At 36.4% G+C, this 10,036-nt stretch overlaps 1 pseudogene; it reads right to left on the bottom strand.

The window, feature by feature from the left end:
• Positions 1 to 1,788: 1,788 nt before the first annotated feature.
• On the bottom strand, positions 1,789 to 2,760 carry LOC138310189 (uncharacterized; annotated as a pseudogene).
• Positions 2,761 to 10,036: the final 7,276 nt, after the last annotated feature.

Below are 10,036 nucleotides of genomic sequence, written 5' to 3'. Positions count from 1 at the left end.
GAAATGTGAAATCATTAATTAATTAATGAACAATTCATAAAGTGTGATACAATCAATATTAGCATGCTGGGATTTTTAACTGATTAGATAAACTTCCTATTTAGAAACCAGGAACACTCTAAAAGGGCAAGAAATCCACTTTACAAGACACAACAACACCGCACTCTCCCCAAACATACAAGACACAACAAGACCGCACTCTCCCCAAACACACACACACACACAAGACCGCACTCTCCCCAAACATACAAGACCGCACTCGCCCCAAACACACACCACACACAAGACCGCACTCTCCCCAAACATACAAGACCACACACTTCATACATACTACACACCGCAAACTCTCCCCAAACACACACCACACACTTCATACATACTACACACACCGCAAACTCTCCCCAAACACACACCACACACTTCATACATACTACACACCGCACTCTCCCCAAACATACACCACACACTTCATATATACTGCACACCGCAAACTCTCCCCAAACACACCACACATTTCATACATACTACACACCGCAGTCTCCCCAAACATACACCACACACTTCATGCATACTACACACCGCACTCTCCCCAAACACACACCACACACTTCATACATACTACACACTGCACTTTCGCCAAACACACACCACACACTTCATACATACTACACACCCCAAAATCTCCCCAAACACACACACACACACTTCATACATACTACACACGGCATAAATGGGAGGCCGTCCTCACATGACCCTGGCTGTTAATATGACGTTAATTACTCAAACAAACAAACGCACATCACACTACAAACACGCTACACACGGCATAAATGGGAGGCTGTTCTTAAATGACCCTGGCTATTAAGAGGACGTTAATTAAATTAATCAATAAAACAAACCAACGCACATCACACTACATACAAGCTACAAACCGCATACATGGGAGCTGTCCTTACATGGCCCTGGTGGTTAAAAGGATGTTGATTAAATCAAACAAACATTTACGGACTGGGTGCTAGTGTATACGTTTGAGGAGGCTGTGGTATATATTGTAATCGTTAAACTGATTTTTATAGTAGAATCTCACTGAAGCATCACTTTTGATGATAAAATCAACATGTTAATGTTACTTTGTTTGTGTGATTATTTTAACGTCCTATTTACCGTCAGGGTCATGTAACAACGGCCTGATATACTGTATATGGATTGTTTCTAGGTATCGGTTGGGCAATAACACATTGACTTCAGGTAACAGTAGATATATTTTTTACTTTGTATAGCTGTACTGCCTCGTTGACGTGACAAAGTACAGGTAAAATAGTTTGTTTATTGCCCAAGACAAATACTTAACAAGGACACATATTATCATATCATTTTTAAACCAGACTTCATTTTTACACTAGTATCAAGTATAAATGGCTCAACCCTAAAGTTTCAGAATAAATTCAACTCAAAACCATGTTAATTTTTCTTCTGTATTAGGTTGCGTTGATTTGGTAGGCTCTTGGACATTTGGAAGAGCGCAAAGAAGGTCTTTTGAAAGATCTTTTGCAAAAGGTCTGATGTTTTTATACAGATACCATGTACGTTCTGGAGAAAGACCTTTTGCTTCTAGTCTTACTGGCATGCCATTTGGTATTTTCTTTCCCCTCTTCAGAAGTCACACGACTGTGTAATCTCCATCAACGCTAGTCTTCACTTTCACCATACCTAAATAAAATAAAATACACAGTAAAATTATTTACAGTAAACTATTACCGTTTAACAATCTTATTTGGGTTTGCTCGGTTATTTTAACATCCTATTAGGAACGGCTCTGAAAACAGGTTTAAAAATTGCTTCCAGTCCCTCCATACCCATGAGTTTGGTGACAGTTCGCTATAAACAGTTGCCTGGTTATGTGTGGATGACGCATCGATGGTCACTTTGAGGTCGGACAAACTATCAACATCATTCCTCCGAATTTTCTTTCTGGCAATACCAAACATCACATCGACAAGACATTGAGCATGGTATGGTTTCATAAAGTGAAAATAGATGTCTTTGTGATAACCATTTGCGACCCTCCATGGCAGATAGCTTGTGACAACCTGAAAAAAATAAATCATACTTTATAGCACTACATTGTACAAAGGAGAACCAACACTCTTATTGATCTGTTATCATAAAATGGGGACATCTCACATATGAAGATTTTGTTGATATAGTATTGCACATAATCACAAAATGCTTATGAGAAAGAGTCATTTGGAGGGAGAGACTTATATATTACAGTTTGATACCATTAATATTATGATGATTATATAAATCACATGACTGGACAGTCTTGTAGAAAATCAGATTTGATATAATCATAATCACTGCCTCTGCCAGGGTTCGAACGCGGGACTTCTTGGTTACTAGTCTGACGCTCAACCGATTGAGCTAAAGAGAAGTTCACCCTAACAGAGCAGTATATTGTGACTTATACTGACCAGGGTTACACATGTTTTATTTAAATACCTCAGTTGAATGTGTTTCATACCTGATTCTTGTTCTGTCCACCATAATTATCTGCGTTAAGATAAACTTCTTTTCCCCTTCCCCATGATGATCAAAATAGTGATGAAGCATTGATATCACAGAGTTGGCTGAGTGGCTCTGTGATCCATCCAGACCTATGCACTGATCCTCACCAAACAAGTACTTTGTCTGTGATGTGCGGCCATCATTACAAATACCAAACAGATTGGCTTTATATGGCCTGATCTGAAAATTAAAAAATATAATATATTATTTATCATAAAATTTATTAATTCAGGAGAGATTGTTTGGTGCTTAATATATCAGATTGAAGATGGTGAATTTAATTTTGATAGGACAGAAATATTGAAAGTGATACGAACTAATTAAGTTCTTGCAAAACAAATTATGACACGGGTTTACTTTGGTTTTGATTTAATTATAAATGGACAGGGCTATTTCAGGATATACAAAGTACATGCTTTAAGAGATAAAGTTAGAATACCAAGAAAAACTCTGACCTAAGGACAGTACTTTGCAACTGCCCATGTGGGTTTTGAACTTAGACCCCACTTATCCTCTACTGCCACTACCATGAAAATAAATTTTCATTAAGCGTCATGCAGTTTTACTCACATTACTGTGTTCACAAGGTTCATCCTTAACTATTATTGCAAATGGCAATAACTCCGTAAATGATCGTCAAATCAAGCTTATCTTTCCAATGTTAGTCTACATACAAAGTCTCATTAAGATCGGCGCATATTTACTCAAGTTATCATGTTTACAAAATTCAATAAATATAATTGCAAAGGGCAATAACTCCGTTAGTTACGATCAAATAAGGTCCATTTTCTAACTTGTCCGAGGTCTTTCAAATTTTAGTTTAAATACACATTTCATGAAACTGAGTGCACATTTATTCAAGTTATCGTATTCACAAGGTATAATGATAATTATTTGTGCAAAGGGCAATAACTCCGTAAACTGATTTTCAAATTCTTCTGAGATCGGTGCATATTTACTCAAGTTATCATGTTCACAAAATTCAAGAAATAAAATTGCAAAGGGCAATAACTACGTTAGTTACGATCTAATAAGGTCCATTTTTTCTAACTTTTCCGAGGTCTTTCAAATTTTAGTCTAAATACAAAGTTTCATGAAACTGAGTGCATATTTATTCAAGTTATCGTATTCACAAGGTATAATGATAATTATTTGTGCAAATGGCAATAACTCCGTAAACTGATTTTCAAACTCTTCTGAGATCTATTTAATGTAAGTCTACATACAAAGTGTCATTAAGATCGGTTTATATTTACTCAAGTTATCGTGTCTACAAGGTCCAATAATAATTATAAGCGCAAATGGCAATAACTCTGTAGATTATAGTTGAATCACACTGATTTTCAAACTTGTCCGAGATTTTTCCAATGAATGTCTACACACAATGTTTCATTAAGCTCGATTCATATTTACTCAAGTTATCGCGTTCAGAATGTTCAATAATAATTATTTGTACAAAGGGCAATAACTCCGTAAATTACAATCGAATCACGCTGTTTTTCGAACTCATCCGAGATCTTGCCAATGTAAGTCCACATACAAAGTTTCATCAAGATCAGTTTATAGTTACTCAAGTTATCGCGCTCACAAGGTCCAATAAATATTATTGCAAAAGGGCAATAACTCTGTAAATAACAGTCGAATCACGTTGATTTTCGACTTTGTCGGAGATCCTTTCAATTTTATTATACATACAAAGTTTTATTAAGCTCGGTTTATATTTACTCAAGTTATCGCGTTCACAAGGAAATGTTAACGGACGACGCCGGACAAAAAACTCTGTGAGTCTCTGTTTATTATGAAACGATAGGGATTACTTTGCTACTTTGAACCTATTTACAACTGATAATTCACATCTTAAGACTATAATCAACTCCAGATATTCCAGTTACCAGTGTAGTTTTGAGGTATTAGGGTACAGTGACTTTATCAGAAACAAATTGGAGCTGGCTGTTTGTGTTTGTTTGTTTCTAATATCCCACCCAACCTGCCGTACAATTTCTCTTATATAAAAATGTGTTGTATGGCAGTGCTTACAGCGCATTTACATATAACGAAATGTATCATCAAACGTATACCTTACGTTTTTGGAAGGGAGGTAACTCGTACAGAAACTTTTCTTACTCATTTAAGGCAATAGTTTGTATTGAAATTTTGAATCGAAAAGGAGGAATTTCTTAAAAAAAATAATTTAAAGTGGAGGGAAAGAATCAATCGAAAGTTTTGTTTGCAAAACTTATAATGAAATGCATGCAGTAGAAGAAAAAAATGTTTGTATTGATTTAGTATATGTGTAGCAGAGTTGAACTAGGCCAATCATCGATGGCCTGCTAGCTCAATCGATAAAGCATCCATCTAATGTTCAAAGGGTTCAGGATTAGAATATTTCTGTTTATATAATGAATCTTATCTTAAAATATTTATGTTTACAGAGCATGCATTACTCTAAAAAGCAAATTCCATACAACGAATAAATTTTAAACTTGATATGCGTCATACAATTACACCTACCCTACTATAATTCTTGTACAAAATTAATTTAAAACGACTATACGTCGTACGCGGGTAAAATATGTATTGAAAACGGCATTCATAGTCAAACAAATTCTGTTACATCAGACTGATGACGTTACATGTACTTACTATAGAAATTGTACATATTGTAAATATACATAGGTGAAAGAGCCCAATTTTTGCAATGAAATGAAACTATGTTGCGATTTCAACATACACTTCCATAAAACTAACAAGATTTAACTTACTGGTCCGCCGCTCTACCGAATGAGGTAAATAAAAACCTGCTTCACCACAACCACCTTTCAAACGTGTTCACCCATGAACACAGACCAACCCAGGTTCACTCTCCAAGTATAAGCTTCCAATACTTCCATTTGGAGTGGTCTTCGGCACCAAGTGTAACATGGCGAGAGTAGTGCGTCGCCAGCCAGGCTAGAGCACGCGACTCCGGATTTACTGGCCCGCCGCTATACTACACCTACCCTGCTATAATTCGTACATGATATTACTTAAAAACTTATTTACATCGTACACAAGGCGAATAAAATAGTCACTGAAAACAGCATTCATAGCCAAACAAATTCTGTTACATCAGTCTGATGACAATACGTATTGTAGCAATTACACATATTGATATGAAACGGTGTATCGATTTCAAAATCTCGCCAAAAGTACATTTCATGTAAACCATACACATTGTCAAATATTTATATGCTGACAACTTCACTTATAACATTTAATACCTGCGATATCAACCCACTAATTGTTTGTTTGTTTGTTTGATTAATTAACGTCCTATTAACAGCTATGGTCATGTAAGGACGGCCTCCCATGTATGCGGTGTGTTGCGTGTATGTTGTGCGAGGTGAGTGTACTGGGAGACTGCGGTATGTTCGTGTTGTGTCTTCTTGTATAGTGGAACTGTTGCCCTTTTTATAGTGCTATAACACTGAAGCATGCCGCCGAAGACACCAAGCAACACACTCCACCCGGTCACATTATACTGACAACGGGCGAACCAGTCGTCCCACTCCCTGTATGCTGAACGCTAAGCAGGAGCAGAAACTACCACTTTTATAGACTTTGGTGTGTCTCGGCCAGGGGACAGAACCCAGAGCCTTCCTCACAGGGGCGAACGCTCAACTCAAGACCAAAAGTGAGGCGGTGCCAAGGGAGGCATTAGGAAAGATAAAGTCAGTTAGGAAGAAGAGAAAAGATAAGATCCTAAATTTAGTCGCCTTTTACGATCATGCAATAGGGGCAGCAGGTACAATTCTAACGCCCTATCTAGAACGCGGTTTGAAACACCGAATCGAGGAAATAACAATCATTAACTTATCTGAAATTGAACATTGGTTCAATTAGACTATTTATTGGTGTCACTATATTCGCTGTATCGATAATTTCCACCTTATTCCCTAAGCAAAGATACCTTTAGATTATGAAATACTAGAATATAAATGTCTGTCCAGCCTGACAGGAGAGATACTGCATCATAATGGATTACGAATTAATATTGGTGTTCTTCATGGATTAATACTTGGGCCACTTTTAGTTAGCTATATTACATAAAAATGACATTCCAAAGTGTATGAAGTAGATACTCAATTTTTAAGGACTTTTTTTAGTTTTCCATATGTGAACAGAATTAGATTTTACTATTTGTTGAATTTGAGAAGAAGATGTGTGAAGTTAAAAGGTTACATAATTTGTAACCTGTAATTTGGACCCTTTTGGTCCTACCCCTGGGAAATTTGTCAAGGAAGTTCAACCGCCATCTTACACTAATTATTCTGACATTTGACTTATTTCCCATAATAAAATTCTCAAAAATATGTTTTTCATATATAAAGGTGACCCCCTCACCAGTGAAAACGAAAGATTCCAGAGTAATATAATTAATATTTGTTGAAAAAGACATTAAGACCTTTCCATCTATAGAGTATTAGATTCTATCATTTCTGGATTTCAGAGTTTTCGCCAATAGCGCCACTCCTCGGCCTTCTGGAAGTCAGTCATGGGAAACTTGTTAATAGGATTCAATGGCCATTTCATACTGATAATTCTGACATTTAACTCATTCTGACATTTAACTCATTTCCTATTACAAATGACCAAATAATGCTCAAAACTGTGTTTTTTTCACCTTAACTATGGTAAATTTGACCCCTCCCCAGGGAAAAATGTGAGACCTCAGGATCATACATATAATTCACAATTTTCGTAGAGTAAAAACATGGACGCTTCACGCAATGCCGTGAGAGCGGTTTTGGGGGGATTTGCTCATGATATTGGTCCCGCTTCCAGATCCCCGGGATGATTTGATACAGGGGTAAGGTTAATAATGATAATCCATGGGTAAACTTACTTACAGTGACCATACGTAGAGCGGGTGTCCATATTTCGTTTTTTTTTTTACTTCGTATTTTCCATGGACTAATTTTTTATTGTTTACGTAAGAGATGTGATTAACAGTTTATATGAAAGTTTCCTTATATTCTTACAAAATGTTAATTGCTGATAAAAGTATAGATAGATCTACAGTCCGTACAGTACCATATTTGTATTTGTTAAAAACAATTGGACACCATATGTTTTAGAACAGTCGTGATCGATTGATTATGGTTTTCCTTAAGACTATCGATTATGAATGGTAATAGACGATTATCAAAATGAGAGATGCTTGCTATTGTAGATACTTTATAGAATCTGTATGTAACTTTGTAATACGTACGAATATATTAATACAGTTGTTGTACTAACGTGACGCTACCCAATGTGGAACGCTACAGACCCAAAATGGAACACTTTTAAAATACATGTACTGAAGTATGTGATACAGATTGTTCAGTTTACAATATAAACTAACAATAACTGTCCTGAACAAAAATCAAGGTGCTGACTAATAACTGTGACGATTTTCATATGTAATTTTCTTTCCAGTTGCCTATTATCTGTATTAATGAAATTTTAAAAAATCCGGGAAACGACGTCGGTGCGACAACCATAAAAACATATATTTTAAAATAAGACAAGAGGCCCATGGGCCTTAACGGTCACCTGAGTTAGAATATATAATGAAAAAAAGACATATAAACACTATATGCTGGGCCTTGAAGTTGGTCAGTGATTTATAAATTTGACTTTTTAGACTATGAAGAGTATTTGCTTCCATCAAACCTGTGAACTTAGAAGCATTTTTTGAAATTTTAATCATTTTGACCCTGTTTTGTCCCGTCCCTAGGGGGTCAGTGAGGACTGATATGGATATTAAACTTCTAGATCTCCGGCTAATAATTAACTCTAATCAAGTTTGACCCATATCCTATGAAAATTGAGCAAAAAATGTTCATAAATGTGTTTTTCATATATAAACTAAAGAAAACTTCACGCATCCCAAGGGAGTAACGTGAGACCCAGGGTGATATAATTCACAATTTCATAAAACACCTCAAGACCTTTCCATCTACAAAGATTATTTTATTCTACTAATTCCAGGTTTTAGAAGGAGATTTTTTGAAATTTTAGCCTATTTGACCCCTTTTGGCCCACTCCTCTGCGCCTCCCCCTCCCCCCACCCCCCGGACCAAATAATTCTCAAAAATGTGTTCTCCCTAAATAAACTATAGTAAACTTAACACCATCCCCAGGGGGAAACGAGAGACCCCAGGGTCATATAATTCACAATTTTTGTAAAAGACCTGAAGACCTTTCACTCTAAGAAATGTATTTGATTCTACCATTTCCAGAATTTCAGAAGAAGATATTTGAAATTTTAGCGTATTTGACCCCTTTTGACCCCACGCCTAAGGCCCATGGTGGTCAGCTATGGAAAATTTGTTAATATGATTCAATGGCCATCTCATGCTGATAAATCTGACAAAATTTGACTCATTTCCTATTACAAATGATTGAATAATGCTCAAAAATGTGTTTCCCTACATAAACTATAATAAACTCCATCGTGTGACGATAAACTTTTTACATTTTCGACTTCTTCTCCAAAACCTTCCAAGACATAAGATCAGTCCAAATTGTGAATTATATTGTCCCCATCCCCCATGGGGCTGTGGGAGGGGCCAAAAAGGGGTAAAATTGACTTAAATTTAAAAAATCTTCTTCTCTACTCACAAATAAGGTATAATCAAATACTATTCATAGATTGAAAGGTCTTAAGGTCCTTTACAAAAATTGTGAATAATGTGACCCTGGGGTCCCTCTTTTCCGCCTTGGGAGGGGGTTAAGTGAGACTGCGGTATATTCGACTATCGTTTCTTGAATATATTATAGAAATATTATTTGCAGTAGTGGTTGTCCCATTCCCTTAATGCTGAGCAGTAGCAGATATTACCATTTTTAAGGCTGTGGTGTGTCTCGGCCAGCGGACAAACAGAACATACCAGCACAGGGGCGTGCACTCGACAGAATTCCAAAAATGAGGTGGTGTCAAGTGAGACGTAAGAATAGGAAAAAGATAAGATTCTAAATTTAGTCGCCTTTTACGATATCGATTGACACAGGCAGAGTTGCTTTGTTTGTTTGATTTATTAACGTCATAGTATGTATGTCTTATTAACACAAAAAGTATTATAACACAATTTATTTTGCCTTTGATGAATGCGTAATAAGTACTTCATTTCAGATATGACATTGTGCCATAGACTTTTTTGGGACGTATTTACTTATTTTGATAAGTTTATCTGATCAGAAGCTCAAAGGTGGTAGGTAACGGTATAAAGTATGAAAGAAAATACTAATTCGTCTGCTCCTGCTTTTGATAGAGCATTTATCAGCGGTGGAGCATCATTAGATTTACAGGTTTATGTATTAAACATGAGTTTGTTTCTAATCTGGCACGCTCTCCAGCCACCGCTCACATTGTAGCGTTCTGCCGATCAGCATGGCTACTTTCAGTTTTTGGTAGATCCCGCCTTCGGCTGCCACTTGCCGA

The sequence above is a fragment of the Argopecten irradians genome, chromosome 16, assembly GCF_041381155.1.
Source record: "Argopecten irradians isolate NY chromosome 16, Ai_NY, whole genome shotgun sequence".
NCBI classification, from domain to species: domain Eukaryota; kingdom Metazoa; phylum Mollusca; class Bivalvia; order Pectinida; family Pectinidae; genus Argopecten; species Argopecten irradians.
This window is presented reverse-complemented; position numbering and strand designations above follow the sequence as displayed.